Source organism: Hyaena hyaena, unplaced genomic scaffold (assembly GCF_003009895.1).
Source record: "Hyaena hyaena isolate Hyena2069 unplaced genomic scaffold, ASM300989v1 scaffold_56, whole genome shotgun sequence".
Classification (NCBI taxonomy): domain Eukaryota; kingdom Metazoa; phylum Chordata; class Mammalia; order Carnivora; family Hyaenidae; genus Hyaena; species Hyaena hyaena.
The window spans coordinates 438,380-459,892 of record NW_024080688.1 but is presented as its reverse complement, the minus strand read 5'-3'; the positions used below and the strand labels follow the sequence as shown (position 1 = coordinate 459,892).

The 21,513-nt window shown below is 36.9% G+C and overlaps 1 protein-coding gene and 1 pseudogene across 3 annotated transcripts in view; one reads left to right on the top strand and one right to left on the bottom strand.

Moving 5' to 3' along the window:
- The window catches only part of TMCC1 (transmembrane and coiled-coil domain family 1), a 244,387-nt gene that overhangs the window by 143,484 nt on the left and 79,390 nt on the right, over window positions 1-21,513 (bottom strand). The gene's annotated exons all lie outside the window — the stretch shown is intronic.
- Window positions 20,037-20,137, top strand: LOC120231350 (annotated as a pseudogene).

Genomic DNA, 21,513 nt, shown 5'->3' with positions numbered 1-21,513 from the left:
CAAAATCAGCTTTTCTCCAGGCAGATAAGTGTGTGGCAAGTTAATGAAAGATATGGGGGAAATATATTTCTGGTTATGATGGAATAAAAATTAATGTTTTCTAAAACAACTATTTCCAGATCCTTTTTTGAGTTTTCTAGATTAAAATGACCCACAACTATCTAGCCCAACAAATGCCAACAAGACTCACACCAAGAACATCTTTGTAAAACCTCAGGACAATAAAGTCTTTTTAAAATTCTAGAGGAAAAAAAATGTTATCCAAAGGATCAAGAATCAGTATGGCATCAGATTTTTAAAAAATTTTTTTAATGTTTTATTTATTTCTGAGACAGAGAGACAGCATGAGCAGGGGAGGGTCAGAGAGAGAGGGAGACACAGAATCTGAAGCGGGCTCCAGGCTCTGAGCTAGCTGTCAGCACAGAGGCCAAAGCGGGGCTCGAACCCACGAACCGGGAGATCATGACCCGAGCCGAAATCGGACGCTCAATCAACTGAGCCACCCAGGCACCCGGCATCAGATTTTTTTAAAGTAATACTAACAACTGTGACACAATGCTTAAAAATTCTATGGGGAAATTATATCCAAAGTAAAGTCCCACAGCAAGTTAATGAAGTATTATAGTAAATGAAGGATTAAATAAAGGAATTTTGAAATGGGCATAATTTCTAAAAAACAATTTCCTATGCATCCTTTTTCACAAGGTTCGTGGAGAATGTGCTTCATGAAAAGGAATAAACCAACCAAGAAGACAACATTAAATCAAAGAAACAGAAATCTGTTATTTATTAACAGATGAAGGAGTCCAGGACAAAAGGTGTGCAACAGTCTTTGAAAGCAATCCATTCAAACTGGAGAAGTGAGGGCATCAAGAAAAAAATGAAACTAAGAAGAATACATGATGTTTCTGAAAGTATAGAGATGATTTGTAGTTCTTTCAGAATTTGGAAATGACCCAATTACAGCTAGAAAGAACAATCAAAATTGAAATAATTAACTCCAGAGACAACAAAAAAATTGTATAGAAAGGAAAATGTAATCATGTTCTACTTAAAAGGTTCAAGTTGTTGGGAGCAAAATGTGTCACCCTGCAATGTTCCTCTTTGGCATGTGGATGTATTCTAGGCTGATTATTTTTAAGAATCAGAAGGCTCACAAAGAAATTTTGACTTTCCACCTAAATGCCTAAAAGAATTTAGATAGAGGACCTGCTCCAGGAAGGGAACTATCACCACAGACAACTACAGTATAATTTGAATGGCATGGTAGAAAGGGAGGAACTTAGCAAAGTCTGTTAAAATTCCTCTCTACGCCCCATAGCTTCTGTATGATCCAGAAAACATTTGTTTACTATTCACTGTTTTTCATTTTCCTGTGAACTGTCTTCTTCTCCTTGACGTCTCAGCCCCTACCAACTTCTCCTTAACTCTAGAGGACATGTAAGCCTCAACTGCCTAACTGCCCATGGGTCTCATTGTTATGGAGCCCACATACATATGTAACTAAATATGATTTTCTTTTGTTAATCTGACACATGTCAATTTAATTCTTTTTTTTTAAGTTTATGTATTTTCAGAGGGACAGAGGAAACTTGAGCAGGGGAGGAGCAGAGACAGAGAGAGAGAGGGAAAATCCCAAGCAGGCTCTGTGCTGTTAGGACAGAGCCCGATGCGAGGCTCAAACCCACAAAACTTGAGATCATCACCTGAACCAAAATCAAGAGTCAGACACTTAACCAACTGAGCCACCCAAATGCCCCTCAATTTAATTCTTTTTTACATTTTTAAATAGTTTATTTATTTTTGAGACAGAGAGAGACAGAGCATGAATGGGGGAGAGGCAGAGAGAAAGGGAGACACAGAATCTGAAACAGGCTCCAGGCTCTGAGCTGTCAGCACAGAGCCTGATGCGGGGCTCAAACCCACGAACCGTGAGATCATGACCTGAGCCAAAGTTGGAAGTTCCACCGCATGAGCCACCCAGGAGACCCCCTCAATTTAATTCTTATACTAGCCAAAAGAACATTGAAAGAGAAAGGAAAAATGTTCCATCCCCTATTGTTTTGGTATAGTTGGCAGGATCTTCACTGGCTGGAAAACCTCCTCCTGAGACTGTTGCAGATGAAGATATCCTGGGATCTGTGACAAAAGCCAGGAGAAGATAAGATTTCTTACTATGTCAGCCTCCTAGATCTCTGTCCACGGGGTCTCATGGAAGTGAAAGCAGGAAGAGCCTTTTGTCTGTTTCTCTCCTTTCTAAATTTACATTAGCAAGAGAAAATATTTTGGAAAACATTTGGGCATAATAACTCTAATACATTTGGTAATAAATATTATTGATTTCTTATTGATCCTTTAACTCCCAGAGATGGTCACTTTTTTTGTCTCCATGGTGTCATTTGTCATAAGGAGTAAAAACCATAGGATAGAACACAGGCATATGCCATACAGGGCTGTTCAAGCAGGCCTCAGAGACTGCTGAGTTGATAGTTTTTGCCAGACCATCATCTGTTTAAACAAACTTTGCTGTGGGTCCCTTAAGTAAAAATTAGATGAGGTTTTTCTTTTCATCTGATTATATGTATGTCCTGAAAGTTTGGCTTTGTGACCAATGAGAATATTCTCTCCGGTCTCTTCCATCTGGAAGGAGTACTTAGCGGGGTACACCTTGGCGGTCAACTAGACCAGGGTTCCCAGACTTGAAGTCACAAACAGCACTGTCTTAGTCCAGCCATGACAGTTTTCAGGGAAGTTGATCATAAAGAGACCCAGACCATAAGGAGCCTTTGTCATCTCAACTTCATTGCTTCGTAAGTGCTGGAAAAGTCCCATTCCAGTATTACCTGTCTGGTGTTACAGATGAGGGGGTTTGTGATTAGAAGCATCTCATGTTCCTGTGAGAGACCAGAGATAGCATTTTCACTACACCATCCTTAGTGCCTGTGCAAAGAAGGCCTCTGCTCTGTTAGACTATCTTTGGGAGTGAACTTTCTGGACCTTGTGAGCACTGCATATTCTAAGCTCTCTTCAAAGATGCTTCTTGTATACCTGGTTGAGCCAGAAGAAAGCTCACTGGTTTGAGTCACTAATGAGATTAATAGATCCTATTCAGCAATGGCCAGATGATCAATCTTTTGAATAGCAAAAAACTTATAATTAACAACTTTTAGAGAGCTGTCATCCTAAAAAGCTGTCCTACTGACACCTGGGGAAAGACCAAATTAAAAAGTGCATACAAAGAAATATAATAGCTTAGCCTTAGGGACTCCTTTTTATAAGATAAAAGAATAGGAATTAAACCAAAAATTAAAATCTACACCCAAGGGTACCTGGGTGGCTCAGTAGGTTAAGCATCTGACCGGCTCAGGTCATGATCTCATGGTTCCGGGGTTCTAGCTCTGTGTTGGGCTCCGTGCTGACTGACAGCTGGACTGTCACAGATTCTGTGTCTCCTTCTCTCACTGCCCCTCCCCTGCTTGTGCTCCGTCTCTCTCTCAAAAATAAATATATAAAAAAATTTTTAACCGACATCCAACATAAATTCCCCCCTTAAAATCCAAAGAATTAAGCATGGCACCTTCTGGTACACCTGGTAATTTTATGTCTGAGAACTAAAAAACCACAAACTGGAGATATCTTTAAGGGGGGGGGGGGGAGCAAATCTTGCTAAGATGGTTTTGAGTCCTAAGGCATGGCTTGGCTTTCTGGCCTACCTGGACAGGCCAGGCTATGGATTCTTTCTTTTGGCTATCTTTGGGAGTGACTGGATCTTAAGAAGGTAGTAACCTTTGCATGCTCTTTGAAGATACCTCTTAAGTCCATGAAGTTGCTCAGTACTACCAGAAATTTTTACTGTTTGTCTCAGCTAAAAAATGACAAGATGTTTAAAAGGATTTTAAGTAGCTCTATGGTTAAAATTGAGCAGAAATTAGAAGCTTTTATTCAGAGCCTGATAGGATTTTTTTTTAATTTACCTCCACTAAGCTAAAATAAAACTACGTACCCAAAGGGAAAAGAGCAATTTGTAGATAATGTAATTGGATGTGCAGATCAGCCCGTTGATATCATTTAGGTTGCAACCCAATTCTTTGGGAAAAGAAAAAAAAATGAGAGCAGCTGTCCTAATCTTACAAATTTTTGCAAAACTAAAAACAGCTCTACAGGTAATCCCAAATCCAGGAATTCTTTTTTACCAATTCTAAAACCTCCCCTACTTATCTCAAAAGACTTGTAAAAATTAGCCTTAGTAAACCAAAGTCCTTCTAGGAGGCATTCACCACCTTTCTCAGCCTCTGAAAGATGTAACTCTTGCCCTGTCTTTGAAATGTAAACAATCCAGGGGGTATCTAAAATAATGCCCACACTCACCTAAGAGTAAAGGGGAAAAAAACAAAGAGGTAAAGATGACTTTAAAAAATAACAAACTTAAGACCACAGACTCCTTAAGATTACTTCCAGGGACAAATATAAATCTTAAAAGTAGTCTCAGTATGACTTTGGCTCAGGTCATAATTTCACAGTTCATGGGTTTGAGCCCCATGTCAGGCTCTGTGCTGACAGCTCAGAGCCTGAAGCCTCCTTCAGATTGTGTCTCCCTCTCTGCTCCGCCCCCTTGCACTTATCTTTCTCTCTCTAAAATAAATATACATTAAAAAAAATTTTTTAAGTCTTCTCCACAAACACAAAAAGACTTTAGCCATCTGAGCAAATTAACTTTATTCCAATTGTTACTTATAAACTAGCAAGTTTTATATAGTTTAAAATCTCTTGTGTTTGTCCATAGGTACATCTATGTAGGTACATTATAGAAAGGATATATAGGTATTTCTCTACCTCTTGATGCTATTCTCAAAATTAATTTGGAAAAGAGCTCTATGTAACTGACAAAAATAAGCGCTTATATAAATTCACTCTTTCTAAACTCTCAGAAATATAGAAACTAAGCCAAATGCTTTCTAAGTTCATATGATCGGAGAAAACTCTTTGATAAATAAAAAGTAGCTTAATTTCCTTAGTTTAATTAATACAGACATGTCTTTAGGGTTATCAACCCTAAGTGTCATATATTTACTCTACCTAGGTTTACTAATCAAGTAAGTTCATGTTATATCTCTTACAAAATTTGTCAATGAGAAAAATGCTTGGAATGACAGCTGCCTTTGTCTAATGTCTCATTAAGTTTTTGTGAATAATGTAATCATCATTACTGGGGCACCTGGGTGGCTCAGTCAGTTAAGTGTCTGACTTCGATTCAGGTCATGATCTCACAGCTTTTGAGTCCAAGCCCCCTGTCTGGCTCTGTGCTGACAGCTCAGAGTCTGCAGCCTGCTTAGGATTCTGTGTATCCCTCTCTCTCTGCCCCTCTCCCACTTGTGCTCTGTCTCGATCTCTCAAGAATAAATAAATATTAAAAAAATTTTAAGAAAAAAAACCTTAAATTATATTTAAAAACTCATTGTTGAAAGCAAACGATTTAGATAGATATAAGTGAGATAGGAATTTTTAGGCAAACTTTTAATATAGATTTATCTACTTACTTCCTTCTCCTTTAGAGAAACTAAAGATAAATCTGGGTCTGTTAGTAAACAAAGTTTTGTGCTTTACTTGACAGAATGCAATATGAAGAAGTACTAAGTTCCTAGAAATTGTGAAATGTTTTTATAAATTTGCCAATCTAAAGAATGCTGGTATAACAGTTCACAAATGCTCACTATAGGTATACTATAGGTATACCTCAGAGATACTGTAATCTCAGTTCTAGACCATGGCAATAAAGTGAACATTGCAATTAGATGAAACAAATGAATTTTCTGGTTTCCCAGTACATATAAAATTTATGTTTACACAATACTGTAACTTATTGGGGCACCTGGGTGGCTCAGTTGGTTAAGCGGCCAACTCTTGATTCCAACTCTTGATTCCAGCTCAGGTTGTGATCTCATGGTTCGTGGGATCAAGCCCTGCATCAGGCTCTGCACTGACAGTACAGAGCCTGCTTGGGATTCTCTCTCTCCCTCTCTCTCTGTCTCAAAAGAAAATAAATAAGCTTTTAAAAAGTTTCTGGGGGGGGGGTGCCTAGGTGGCTCAGTTAAGCATCCAACTTCGACTCAGATCGTGATCTCACAGTTCATGATCTCACAGTTCATGAGTTTTAGCCCCACACTAGGCTCTGTGCTGGTGGTCCAGAGCATGCTTGGGATTCTCTCTCTCTCTCTTTCTTTCTCTCTCTCTCTCTCTCTCCCCCCCCGTCCCTTCCCCACTTGCCCCCCCAGAATAAACTAAAGATTTTAAAAAGTTTTTTCAAAAAAAATACTATAGCTTATTAAGTGTTCAATAGCATTTTATCAAAAAATGCATATAACTTAATTTAAAAATACTTTATTGCTAAAAACTGTTAACCATCATCTGAGTTTCCAGTGAGTTGTAATCTTTTTGCTGCTGGGGGGTCTTATCTCAGCGTTGATGGCTGCTGACTGATCTCGGTGGCTGTGGCAATCTCTTAAAGGTAGACAACAATGAAGTCTGCTACAACTGACTCTTCCCTTCATGAACCATTTCTCTGTAGCATGTGGTGCTGCTGTTTGATAGCATTTTACACACAGCAGAACTTCTTTCAAAACTGCGGTCCATCCTCTCCAACCCTGCCACTGCTTTATCAACAAAGTTTATGTAATATTCTAAATCCTTGGTTGTCATTTCAACAGTCTTCACAGCATCTCCACCAGGAAACTAGTTTCTTCACTCATCCATAGGAGGCAACTCCTCATCTGTTCAAGTTTGATCATGAGATTCTGATAATTTAGTCACATCTTCAGGCTCCACTTCTAATTCGGGTTCTCTTGCTATTTCCACCACAGCTGCAGTTACTTCCTCTCCTCAAGTCTTGAGTCCCTCAAAGTCATCAATAAGGGTTGCATTCAATTTCTTCCAAACTTCTCTTCATGTTATTATTCTGACCTCTTCCCATGAATCACGAATGTCCTTAATGTCATCTAGAATGGTGAATCCTTTCCAGAAGGCTTTCAATTTCCTTTGCCTAGATACATCAGAGGATGGATCTCTATGGCAGCTATAGCCTTGCAAAATATATTTCTTAAACAATAAGACTTGAAATCAAAATGACTCTTTGATTCATGGACTGCAGAATGAATGCTATGTTACCAGGCACAAAAACAGTATTAATCTTGTACATTTCCATCAGAGTTCTTGAGTGACCAGGTACACTGTCAATGAGCAGTAATAATTTAAAAGAAATCTTTTCGGAGCAGTAGGTCTCAACAGTGGGCTTAAAGTATTTAGTAGACCATGTTGTAAACAGATGTGCTGTCATCCAGGCTTTGTTGTTCCACTTCTAGAGCACAGGCAGGGTAGATATAGCATTCTTAAGGACTCTAGGATTTTCAAATAGGAAATGAGCACTGGCTTCAACTTCTAGTCACCAATAGCATTAGGTCCTACCAAGCACTTTTGATGCTTTGAAGCCAGGCACTGACTTCTCTCTAGCTACAGAAAGTCCTAGATGGCACCTTCTTCTAATAGAAGGCTGTTTCGTCTATACTGGAAATTTAGTTTAGTATAGCCATCTTCATTAACTATCTGAGCTAGAACTCCTGATTCACTTGCTGTAGCTTCTACATTAGCATTTGGTACTTCACTTTACAATTATAGAGACAGCTTCTTTCCTTAACCCTCATGAACCAACCTTTGGTAGCTTCAAATTTTTCTTTTGCAGCTTCTTCACTTCTCACAGCCTTCACAGAAATGAAGAGAGTTAGGGCCTTGTTCTGGAATAGGTCTTGTCTTACAGAAATGTTATGGCTGGTTTGATCTTCTACCTAGACCACTAAAACTTTCTCCATATCAGCAATAAGGCTGTTCCACTTTCTTATCATTTGTGTGTTTGCTAGTAGTACTTCTAATTTCCTTCAAGAACTTTTCCTTTGCATTCACAACTTGGCTAATTGGTACAAGAGACCTAGCTTTCATTCCATCTTGGCTCTCGATAAGCCTTCCTCACTAAGCTGAATCATTTCTAGTTTCTGATTTTAAAGTGAGAGATACATGACTCTCCCTTTCACTTCAACACTTAGAGGCCACTGAAGGGTCATTAATTGGCCACATGTCATTAATGTTGTGTCTCAGAGAATAGGAAGGCCCAAGGAGAGGGAGAAAGACCAGGAAACTGCTGGTCAATGGAGGAATCAGAACACCCACATTTCTCTGTCTTATAGGAGGAGCATGACTTATGGTGCTTCAAAACAATTACAACAGCAACATCAAAGATCACTGATCACAAATCACCATAACAAATATAGTAATAATGAAAAAGTTAGAAATATTATGAGAATTACCAAAATGTGACACAGAGACATGAAGTGAGCAAATGTTGGAAAAATGGGGTCAACAGATTTGCTGAACACAGGGTTACCACAAACCTTCAATTCATTTAAAAAAAAAAAAGCAGCAATATCTGCAAAGTATAATAAAGCAAAGAGCAAAAAAAAAAAAGTGAGGCATGCCTATACTTATTTTACTAGAAATTAATATTTCTAAGGGCTAAGAATTCTTATTAATATATGTAGTTAAAGCTACTAGAAGTAATAAAGAAAATAAGCCTATAATACAAGGAAGGCAGAATGTGTTTTCAAGAAAAGATATGAAATATAGAGAGGTTTTTGTTAAGGGAAAGAAAGAAAATTTGTCTTAGAGTAAAACTAGTTATGAGACAGGAAATTATAAAATCTGAATGTAAAAAACAAAGTTGTAGGTTTGTAGAAAAGGAATATTTGAAGAGAAATTTTAATGTGGGCCCAAGCTGGTTAAAATTAAAATTAACTTATTTAACAATGAGTTTTAATATCAAAAGTATACTGGGGCAAAATCAGAATTTGATTTTTCTCTCTTATAATAAAAGCACAAAGTTGGGATGCCAAGATGGCTCAGTTGGTTAAGTGTCCAATTCTTGATTTCGGCTCAGGTCATCTCACAGGTTCATGGGTCCAAGCCCTTGAATGGGGCTCTGCAATAACAGCATGGAACCTGTTTGGAATTCTCTCCCACCCTCTCTCTCTCTGCCCCTCCCCAACTCGCACACGCACATGCACGCTCTCTCTCTCTAAAATAAGTAACTTTTTTAAAGGGCAAAGTTTTCTTGGTCTGCTCTCAATAACAAGAAATTATGAAGGGATTTTCTTTGCCCTTAATCTGCCCACTAGAAAACAGAATTTTTGTGTTTTTTTCAAAATAATGTCCTGTGCTTCATATTGCTTAATCAAGTTTTTGATTACTTAAGAAAACTGAATATTATATATTCTCACTATTAAAAGGGTTAAGGTTTTCTTTTATGCAGACATTTGACTTTCTATATTTGCCTGTTAAGCCTTAATTGGAACTTGGATAAATAGATAACTACATACTGTTCCATAGTGACCTATTTGTAAAGTTTTTGATATCTTTTGACAAAGTTCCTCAGAATCGAATCCTATTCAAATAGCTTTGGAATTTTTCAAAGGGCCTCATGAAAAAAAAAAAAGCAAAAAGATCAGATCTCTTTTTAATAAGGAGAGAGAACAAATCAGGCTTATTTGGGGGTGCCTAGATGGCTCCGCTGGTTGACCATCTGACTCTTAATTTCAGTTCAGGTCATGATCTCACAGTAATGAGATAGAAACCCCACCCCCACCCCCACCCCACTCTGAGCATGGAGCCTACTTGTGACTCTATCCCTCCCTCTCCCTCCCCCACTTGAATGTGTGCTGGCATGCTCACTGTCAAAAAATAGAAATTAAAAAATAATTTTTTAATTAAAAAAATTTTTTAAATAAACTTGGCTTGTTTGATGTTATTACATGCGAAGCATTTATCATGTAAGTGATGATAAATCTTATGTTATACTGTATGGGTAAATATTATCTAATGTTCTAGAAACTATATAAAATTTCCAAAATTCTGATATGTCCTGGTATACTGTTATCAATCATAATTCTAGTTATTGTCTTAAAATGTTGTATGTCACAGAAATAACCAATTTTCTTGTCAACTCCATTGTAGTAAGTTCTAATCAGATCATTAACCACTGACATTTTTAAGTCTTTTATCATTTATATACAGTTATTTTACTCAGGTGCTTTTACAAAAGTGTTCCTGCAAAAATGCTTCATATTCAAGAAGATTCATGGAAAAGACTCTAGAAGACAGGTTTCTGACAACTTTAAGATCATAAAATTTAACTGGGTAAAAATTTCCAGAACTATCAGAAAAACTGGATTCCAGCAAAAGAATTATATGGGACTAAATAAACAGAGGAGAATAACTATAATTTTTAAGACTTTTTGTTTGAATATTGTTTACTCTTTAATCTTTTATTTCCCATATATAACGAAACTTTTCCTCTAGGCCAAATATAAGCTTACAGCAATTAGGTAAATCATATCTTTATAAGCATGATTGAGACGTTTATATTTTTCTCTGTACCTGACCCCTCCAGAATTTAGAAACTCTCAGTGAATGTTCTTATTTTTATGCCAACATTATTTATTTGCTTAATTTCAATAAGAATCTGTTGTCCTTATAACAAGAGACAACTGTAAACACTGGTTATATTACCAGAACTCTGACTGGAAGATCATATTTGAGAGAGAGATGCACCGATTCAGATATGACCAGACAGCTTTAAGGAACCAAGGTTGACTATAGAGCCAATAAAGCCCCTTGGAAAAACTGGCCTGATACCTTGCATACAAGGTTCCTAGCAGCCTTTCAAGGTGAATGACAAAAGGTAACTTCCTGGCAGGTGTAGGAACCTCAGGATATTTGGGAGACCTTGAAAAGAGAGGAATTATATTGTAGACAAAGTCTAATGGCAAGTATTTGGCTTGGTTTCATTTCTTAGGCTTTGGAGGCTGTAAAAAGTTCAATCTGAAGTTCCCTTTATAAACAGTTTCACCAAAGCAGATTTAAAAGAGCCTGTATGGGGTACCTGTGTGGCTCAGTTGATTAAGCATCTGACTTTTGATACTGGCTCAAGTCCCGATCTTGCAGTCGTAAAATCAAGCCCTGCATTGGCTCCACACTCTGATTCTCTCTGCCTGTCTCTCTGCCTCTCCCCTGCTCTCTCTCTAACATTTAAAAAAAATTGGTAATAAAAGAGCCTATATGATCGATTGCTATTCTTGCTGCATTTATGCAAATAATTGGGCCAATTTATTAAATTTAGGCTTATTTTGCAAACAAATTATTCTTAATTTAGCTATCTTTGGTAGAAATGAGAGTGGTTATAGAGAGAAAAAAATGTTTCAATAGCACAGCTTTGTGGATATTAGATTCTAATACTGTTCATTCTAAATTGGACTAGATCTTAAATTCTTCTAGTTTCTCCAATGCCTGACTACAACTCTCCAAACTAATGTTCTCAATTTTGCTCTGATCCTTCTGAGGTAGAATCAATGAAAACTGAAACTGCCCTTCCTGAAGTCCTGCAAACTGAACAACTTGATGCAAACCTCAGAGAAATCACCCTAATAATTCATGTTTAGAAAACCTGTTGCTGGGGTGCCTGGGTGGCTGAGTTGGTTAGGTGTCCGACTTCAGCTCAGGTCATGATCTCATGGTTCATGGGTTCGAGCCCCACGTTGGGCTCTGTGCTGACAGCTCAGAGCTTGGAGCCTGCTTTGGATTCTCTGTCTCCCTCTCTCTCTCTGCCCTTCCCCCACTCACACTCTGTCTCTCTCAAAAATAATAAACATTTAAAAAAATTAAAAAAAAAAATAGGGGCGCCTGGGTGGCTTAGTCGGTTAAGCGTCCGACTTTCGCTTAGGTCATGATCTCGCGGTTTGTGGGTTCGAGCCCCGCGTCGGGCTCTGTGCTGACTGCCAGCTCAGAGCCTGGAGCCAATTTCAGAGTCTGTGTCTCCCTCTCTCTCTGACCCTCCCCTGCTCATGCTGTCTCTCTCTCTCTCTCTCCTAGAAGTAAATTTAAAAAAATATTAAAAAAAAAATTAAAAAAAAAAAAATTAAAAAAAATAAAAGAAACCCTGTTGCTATATGGGCCCCTGAGAAAGTTTGCCTGAAGACACAATGACATAATTAGAGACATTCAAACTATAAAAGATGCTTCGACCCTTATATCTAGAAATTTTCTCATTACCCTCAGAACTCAGAAATTGGCTGATAATCTGTTCCAATCATTAACTATTGTTCTTCTTTTCTTCCTGTAGAAATGTCTTATTAAATACCTGATTGCTTGTATACCATAGGCCTATTTCTGGAAGCCTACCCGCATCACTACCTCCTGAAATGAGTTTAACTGAACTGACCTATTGTCAAGATTGTGACTGATCCACTGAGATCAAACAATCTACCAACTCAATTTTAGGACTGTAGGGGAGCAAAATCTGCTCACCAAAATGTGCCTCTCTAGCATGTAGATGATTCTAGGCTGATAATTTTTAAGAATCAGGAAGCTCATGGGCACCTGGGTGGCTCAGTAAGTTAAGCATCCAACTCTTGGTTTCAGCCCAGATCATGATTTCACAGTTCGTGAGTTCGAGCCCCACATCACGTTCTGTGCTGACAGCGTGGAGCCTGCTTGGGATTTCTCTCTCCCTCTCTCTCTGCCCCTCCCTGGCTCACTCTCTCTCTTTCTTTCAAAAAAGAAAAGAATCAGAAGTCTTACAAAGAAACTTTGACCTTTCCCCTAAATGCCTAGAAGAATTTAGATAGAGAAACTGCTCTAGGAAGAGAACTATCACCATAAATAACTACAGTAAAACTTGAACTTGGTAGAGAGGAACTTTGCAAAGTCCATTAAAATTCTTCTCTATGCCCTACTGTTTCTGTATATCCAGCAAATATTTGTTTACCAAACATTTACTCTTTTTCATCTTTCCTTTTAGGTCCCAGACCCATACCCAACTTCTCCTTAGCTCTGGGTTGGCATATAAGCCTCAAATGCCTGAATTCCTGTGGACCTCATATTCTTATGGAGCACTCATACTTAAATAACTAGATAGGATTTTCTCCTGTTAATCTGCCTTAAGAATCCAGCCAAAAGAACCTCAAAGGACAGAGGAGAATTTCCCATCTCCCAAATGTGTAAAAATATTTACATTGCCATATGTAAACAGTATCAAAATTTGACTAAATTTTTAATAAAATGTGGGCAAAGAGATGGGAGAGCTTAATCATCATCTTCTTAGAGGCAATCCACAGATACTATTTATAAGAGAAAAAATGACATAAGTATGTTATTTAGAAAATATTTAAATAAATTCCAGGATAAAAATTATTGCCTGAGGAAAAAAAGGAAATAGAATATAGAGTTATTCTGGTTATTAGAAGCCTGTAGTGGCTTTTTTTTTTTTTAATGTTTTATACTATGTAATAAACATAAAGGTTAAAATAAAGTTTCCTTGTGTTAAATATGGTGAAGAAAACATCTGTTTTTGAGAACTCTGAAACTTTGAAAAATGCTAGTATATCAGTCTATGGAAACTCCCTCACAAAAAATTTAAGTGGAATGTTTTATACTTCTAATTACACTGAAAAGCAAAGAGATGACTTTAAAATTCTTGGTTTCAACAATTCTCTGAAAGACTAAGAACAAAGATACATATCTGAAATAATATTAATTTCTTAATTTCATTTGTTCCTGTAGCTCACTCTTGGTCTAAGGTCACAATTCAGTCTTCCTTTGTCAAAATTCTTTTCAGAGTTTCCAGCTGTAATTTCAAAAACAGTACTAGAACAATACAGAATTGTGAAGCTATAAACAATGAATGATAAGAGAAATAAACTAACAGGAAGAAAAAAACATTCACAAGGGTTCCAATCTTTAAGGAGAGAGAAAGTCTCTCTTTTTCCTAAAGAAAAATATAGCTTAAAACATTCAATCATACAAAAAAAGAATGGCTTTGACATTTTCACACTTAGCATATGATATTGTGATTTGTAATATTTTTTGGTCGTCTATCCACAGTTCTTGGCTTATAGTTCTCCAAACTCTTGGAATTTCCTGAGTATTAACAGCAAAGGGTGCATCTTTTGTTATAATATTCAGTCTTTTGTCCTTAGATCCTGAAATAGCTTTAGAGCATAAAGGTGAAATGAGTGTCATATTATTCATAACAGGCTCCCCACCCTGTTCAACCACACCTGATTTTTTTTTAAGTTTAGTTTTTTATTTTTGAGGGAGAGGAGAGAGAGAGTGAAGAGAGAGAATGAACAGGGGCAGGGGGTCAGGCAGAGAGAGGGAGAGAAAGAGAATCCCAAGCAGGTTCTGTGCTGTCACTGCAGAACCTGATGTGGGGCTCGAACCTATGAACAGTGAGATCATGACCTGAGCCGAAATCAAAAGTCAGATGCTTAACCAACTGAGCCACCCAGGTGCCCATCAACCACACCTGACTTTATGTTAATGAGGTGACTTGTGGAATGCCCCCATTTAACCTTAGGATGAGAGTTGACTGCCAGAGGAACCATGTGTTTAGAGTTAGAACTTCCAGTCCCACACTCCCTCACCTCCAAGGAGTAAGGAGGGCCTGGAGATTGTGATCAATCACCATAAGCCAATGATCTGATCAACCACATCCATGTAATCAAGCTTCCACAAAAATCCCTAACCCATGGGGTTCTGAGAATTTCCAGGTTGGTGAATACATGGAGGTCCTGGGAGAGTGACACGCCCAGAAGGCAAGGAAGTTCTGTGCCTCTTCCCACATACCTGCCCTTTGCATCTCTTGGCCATTCTGGAGTTACATCCTCTAATAATAAACCTCTAATATAGTAAGTAAAATATTTTCATGAGTTCTCTGAGCCCTCTAACAAATTTATGGAACCCAAGAAGTGGGTGATGGGACCATTTGATCTGTAGCCAGCTAGTCAAAACCTGAACTTTGCCAGTGGCAGCTAAATAGGGAGGGAAAGCAGTCCTGTGGGTCTATGCCCTTAATCTGTGGGATGTGAAGCTATCCTCTCAGACAGGGTCATTACTGCATTAAACTGTAGGATACCCAGCCGATCCTGCAGAGAATTGTTTGGTGTGGGGGAAAAAACCTACACATCTGCTAACCAGAAGTGAAGTGCATACTGTGTGCTGTAGTAAAGAAGAGACACACAGGAGTGTTTTATCCTTATGTAAAACATCAACTGCTTTTGTAAAAAAAAATTTTTTTTTAGAAAAGTTGAAATTTGTCAGTTTCAATGGCAGCTGATTTTTTTACCTAATTTTTAGGTAAATCCCACTAAAAGATGAAAAAATAACTATTTGGTTAAACCACATATTTGGTAAACTTAGTCTATATGCGACGAAGTGTAACTCATCTAAATAAGAAAACTGTTTATTCAACTGATTTTATGTAGTAAAACACTAGAACTACAAATCCTTCTAATGATGAGAACAAGATGTAAAAGTCAAGCTTATCTCTGCACCCAAATGCAACAAAACATAATGACACAGAAGTAGGAGCAAAAACTTTAAAAAAAGGATATACATCCCAAACCAGTATGTAGACCGAAGGCATGTAATTTAAATTGTGATCTAAATTCTCCTGAGCTATAATCAGATCATAAAACCTTTATTCTCATTCTCACAAAGCTAAGCTTCTGACAACAGAAAATAGCCTGAATTCCATCTTTTTGTCAAGAAACTCAAGCAAGATCACCTCATATGTGAAAGCCCTCTGGGGGAATATTCCTAAGAAGAATATATTAACCTCACAAGTATTTAACTGATTAAACTTTATTTGATTCTATATTTGGTATAACTCATCACAAATTTTGTAAAGACAATTTATGACACCCCAGGAATATGGAAAATGGAAAGAAATTTATCAAGGAAATACTTCCAGTAATAAAGAATCAGTGACAATAAAAAATGGGTAGATTGTTTTCTTCAGCTGTTCTGCATCTTTGTAACAGATAAGAGTTCCAAGCAGTATAAAACATAGACACTGTTTTTTAACCCAAAAGAATGCATAGTTGTGTCCTGAACAATCTATAATCCTTTGAAAACAAGTTCAGTGTTGTTGGAAAGCCTCTGGTGAACTAAAGCCAGAAAACAATGTTTAAGATATTCTTCTACTCCTATACTAAAAGATGGTGGTTATTTAAGTGTGTATCTGCATAGCTGCTTAACATATGAGACTTTTATTAATAAACCAAATGTATGCTCCCTAACACTGTACTATGTTCTAATAAGCTCCTATTTCACTAACATTCTAGAAAACTTCCCACAGAACATCCGTATGGGGTAGGTAGGTGATATGGCTCTTCAGTTCCTGTGATGTGCTACTCCACTGTTAAGATCCCTATAAAGAAATGCTCAGAAATAAACAGATCAGAATCAGGACTCTTTTACTTTTATGGCCTTTCATTTTGTGTCTTTTATATTTTAAAAATAAAAGTGCTACTAAGATGTAAATCTTCTCAACAAATGCAGGATTAGAGATTTTTAAAAAAAATCTCAGTTCTAATGACTCTAGACTTAGGGCTTCTGTCTCTCTGTGAGCAATGACACAGGACGGGGTATTACATCAACCAAGAAAGAAGAAAATCACCACCACAACAAAGAAACTTACATAGGTACTCTGTAGCACTATAGTCATATCCACAAAACTCAATTATAGTGAAAAAGCTATAAGCTTATTGCTGGCTTATCTTTGCTAGCTGGATTTCACAAAACCATCCCCTCACCAAAAAGAAAAAAGGAAGGGTGGATGGATGCTAAAGTTTTCTTTTGAAGGTGATACAATTTTGAACTTTAAAAAAGTAAAGCTATTCAATTATACTGCAGAATAAATTACTCTTAATGAAATAGTACTTATAGATTTATAGGGATTGTGATACAATACACTTTAAAATAACTGTTCATCCTAAACTTACTTTCATGTTTTCTCCCTGCCTCTCTCCTTTTATTTGGTATAATAAAGCAGAGTAAAACTCCATTAATAAAGTTCATTGTTGGAATTCCTTACTTATAAATTTATTCTCCTATATAGTCAGACTATTACAAGAGGACTTAAAACTTTTCCTATGTGGAGACAGCAGACATCATCAAAAAAACATTTAAGTTTATTTATTCTGAGAGAGAGAGAGAGAAAGAGAGGGAGAGGAAGAGAGGGAAAGGGAGGGAGGGAGGGAGGGTAGGGGCAAAGAGAGAGGGGAGAGAGAAAATCTCAAGCAGGCTCCATGCTGTCAGCACAGAGCTTGACACAGGGCTTGATCTCACCAACTGTGAGATCAAGACCTGAGCCAAAATCAAGAGCTAGAATCTTAACTGACTGAGCTACCCAGGTACCCCAGAAATCATCAAATTTCTAAAGAAGATAGCAGAAGTTCTGAACAGGTTTGGGTGAAGAGGTTGAACAATTTCCCAGTTTAGTCCTGTTCCAGATTCACAGCCTAAGTTTCCTACAATGTTTTAAATGTAAGTGCTCCACCTATGAATTCCTACCTACAGTCACAGAATTCAGGAGTATCAGAGATTGTTTAGTCCAACTGGAGTCGTGGATATGTCCTACAACATGCATGATGTGTGGTTCTCCAGCTTTTGCCTGATCTTCCCAAGGCAACCTACCTCAAAACTGACAGTTCTGTTGTAAAATCTATTCTAATATTATGGTTAGCATCACAGTCCTAAGGTATATAAAATGATTTCATATTATCCAAAAATTCCTTAGAGGGGAATTAGTCTAACTTTTAATCTTGATCCTAATATAGGATACATGCACCTGAGTATGTATGCAAGATATCCAACGGATTGTGATAAGAAAACATTATAACTTCCATTTGTACTTTTATATCATCCTTTTAATTTTTGTGTTATGTGATATATATAATTTATAGAAACAATCATACGTGTACGATTTAAAACAAAAATATTAGATATGCTAAAGGTGTGGATGAGCAAAATAATTTGGAGCCACTACTCCAGACACTTAATGTCCTTTCTTTTATTGTTTTCTTTAAACGTTAGGTCATGGAATTACCATTTGCACCAACATGAATAGACCCAGTGGATATTACGCTAAGTGAAATAAGTCTGACAGAGAAAGACAAATAGCATATGATTTCAATTCTATGTAGAATCTAAAAAACAAAACAAAATAAAACAGCAACTGACTCACAGATACAGGAAACTGTTGGTTACCAGAGAGAGAGGGGTTGGGGGCAGGCAAAATAGATGAAGGGGATTAAGAGGTACAAACCTCCAGTTATAAAAGAAATAAGTCATGGGGACATAATGTACAGCATAGGGAATGTAGCCAATAATATTATAATAAGTCTGCATGACAGATGGTAACTAGACTTATTATAGGGATCATTTCATTATGTACGAAAATACCAAACCACTATGATGTGCATCTGAAACTAATAGGATATTGTATGTCAATTATACCTCAATAAAAACAAAAGAATTAGTTCCATAACCCAGTTGGTAATTTAAAATAGGACGGTGGAATTATATTAGAATTAACCAAGAAAAATCTTTAAAATACACTGCAGGCAGTAAGAATCAGTAGTGTAATGCAGAATACTTTCAGCAATACCAGAAGGCATCAGCAGAGGGCCTCTTGAAATCATAAAGAAAGCTTTCCAGTGACATCTTTCCCAAGTAAGCCAGGAAATGAATTAATTCCCTGCTACTGATATTTGCTAAAAAGATTTATGTTCAAATTAAATTGTCAACATCTGATTAAAACTCTGGCTCAGAAATCAAATATGAGAATTTCTTTCCAACTAAAAAATTTCACATCCAAAACAAGAAAGCAGTATTCAAATGTTAAATACTGCTTTCCAGATTATAACTCTGCACTGTAAGATCAAATTTTTCTAACAGCCTCAATAAAAGTGCTAATGCTACTTTTAAAGAATATAGGGGTGTCTGGGTGGCTCAGTCAGGTAAGTGCCTACTTCAGCTCAGGTCATGATCTTGTGGTTTATGGGTTCGAGCCCTGCATCAAGCTCTGTGCTAACATCAGAGCCTGGAGCCTGCTTTAGATTCTCTGTCTCCCTGCCCCTCCCCTGCTCTCACTGTCCCTGTCCCTCTCTCTCAAAAACAAACATTTAAATTTTTTTTTAGTTTTTTAAATCTCGGTGAAGTATAAAAATATCATAATATCACAAGTATGACAGAGAAACACATTTTCTATCTTACCATCCTAAAAAGAAATAAATGGCTAACAACAACTACAACAACTTTTACTTCTTAGGTCCCTACAGACCCAGACCACTCCTCTGTCATCACATCTGATTTCCTGGGAGATAATTTATTGCAAACCCAGAGACTTCTTTTACCTTATAAAATTTCTATTATTTTGAGCTGGGAATTACTTTTTTTTTTTTTTAAGACGAAACCTGTTTGGATTTCAAGTATTACCAGACATTAAAGAAAACATTTTATAAAAAAGAACTGAGCAGTGATTAAAAAACAAATGTACCTGAAGATCTAAGTATAATAAATGACTGGATTTTAGACATGCCACAAAAATACGGCCATACATTAAATAATTATGCAAACATAAAGAAAAATTAGGTGCTTAAGGTAGGAAATATTAAGTGACATTCTCCATCTTTAACACCATATTAAAAAGAAGATATAATTTGAAAGCATCTTACTCTTAAAAGCAAATATTTTAGAAACAAGAAATAAGTTCTTCAGAAAAGTGTTCTTTTCTAACATTCTCAAACTTACTAAGCATATGTATTTTTAAAGTACTATCTATAAAAATTTCAATTGTGCTGAAATAAATTCTATGAATTTCACCAAATGAAAATTAAAGATATTAAAAATAAGTCAGATTGTAAAAATGGAAAAACAATTTCAAAATGGAGCTATGTACACTGAAAGAATGGAACAGCACCCTAGAATTAGGAAAGTGATAGCTTAGCTCTTGTCCCTACTCAATAAATACATAGCAGGATACTGTATTCTGTTCTGGACACCACAATTTAACAGGAATAGGGAAGAACTGGAATAATCAAGAGTTGATGAACCAATATGACTAAGTATTCAAAATTATGATGTAGAAGAACACTCCCATGCTTACTTCAGCATATATACAAAAGTGGAACAATACAATTGATTAGCATGGCCCATGCACAAGAATGACATTCAAATTTATGAAGCATTCCATATTTGTCATGGACCTCTGGGATCCTTAGTGAATTGCTGAAACCACAAATTTAGATCTGTGACTGTCAAGAATTTACTTGATGTATAGTTTTCCAATGGAGCCCAGGAAGACTCTAAATTCATTTAGCATCCCAAGAATCCCCAGAATCTCATACCTAGGAAGTACTTTCAAGCCATTCTTTTAGGCCAACCTTCTTCTTGAGCCTATCTTCGCTAGGCTTTATCGATGGCTATGAGATTATTCTTGGCAAGACCCACAATAGAATAGTGGTCAAAGCATGACTTTTGGAGCTAGGCATGGTTCTGACATCCAGTCAACTTTTAACCAACTGTGTGAACTTGGTAAGTCATTTCAACCTCAATCTTCTGTTTTCCTCACTTATAAAGACAGTAATATTTTACAGTACAGTGTTGACAGTAAAGATTCATTATTGCATTCTATCATTTAGAATGCTTGGATAAATAAATATTTATTAAATTAAGAAATAAAAAAGAAGGGTAGCCTGCATGGCTCATTAGGTTAAGGGTCCAACTCCTGATTTCAGCTCAGGTCATGATCTCTCCGTTCGTGGGTTCCAGTCCTGTGTGGAGCTCTGCACTAACAGCATGGAGCCTGCTTGGATTCTCTCTCCCTCTCCCTCTGTCTTTCTCAAAATAAATAAATAAGCATTTAAAAAATAAATAAAGAAAAAAGGATATCCCAAGGACTAGGGATTATTAGCCTAGAGAAGGGATTATTCAGAAACACACATTATGAAAGAAATTCATCCCTGCAGAGGCATTACATTCTGTGACTGGCCCTAACTGAAGAAATACAATTTAATACAGATTCCAGTTTAATATGTTCGATTTGTTTAACAGATGCATGCACAGTAGAATGGGCTTCTTTGGAAGATTCTGAGGCCAGATAACCATTTGGAGAGAATGTTACAGAGATTAATAAAATGACTGTGTAAGTCCTTTCCAACCTCAATAAATACAATAAATATTGTGTTAATGAAAGGTTCAAAAAGATAGGTGAAACTTTCTTTAGTATTATGCTCCAGAATTCTTGTTTTACTCGTCAGATAGTTATAGAAACTTGGCAGGGGAAACACCAGAAACATAGAATTAAAAACAATCACTGCTGCTGTCAGATTATCTGCCAGTTAGATTACCTGAAGCAAAGATAAATCAATAACCTTGCATTTCCTACTTTAAAGTACTGTTCAGAGGTTAGACTATGGTGACTTCTGGAATTTCAACAATTTCACTGTGGCCTTTGACAGTGGGTATGGAAAGTAATGGGAACCTTCTATTCTTTTATCTGAATTTCTACTTTATTCATTTCAACTGTAAGAGTTAATTATCAAGCTTCAAATCTTACTTTAGATTTCTAAGACC